Raw genomic sequence first — 410 nt, forward strand, 5'->3', positions numbered from 1 at the left:
ATATTATGAGAATAAAGTCATAATATTATGAGAATAAAGTCATAATATTACGAGAATAAAGTCATAATATTACGAGAATAAAGTCGTAACATTACAAGAATAAAGTAGTAATTTTATGAGAACTGTCAGCCTGTTGGCTCAGCCAGCAAAACTGTTTAACGACAAAATGATCAATACGTTAGCTTACCTGTTGACTGTACGGTACGACTGAGACAAACAGCGGCTGCTGGGCTCAGGCTGAGGCTGCTGTTTGGTTGAGCTGGTCACGTCAGATCTTGATAACTATCGAAGCTTTTTTCTCATTAAAACGATTACATTATTCTCGTATTATTACGACTTTATTCTCCTAATATTATGACTTTATTCTCATAATTTCCAAAAAAATAAAATACATTTTTTTCTTAGTCTGG

This window comes from Morone saxatilis, unplaced genomic scaffold (assembly GCF_004916995.1).
Source record: "Morone saxatilis isolate NCDOM2014 unplaced genomic scaffold, NCSU_SB_2.0 Contig14, whole genome shotgun sequence".
NCBI classification, from domain to species: domain Eukaryota; kingdom Metazoa; phylum Chordata; class Actinopteri; family Moronidae; genus Morone; species Morone saxatilis.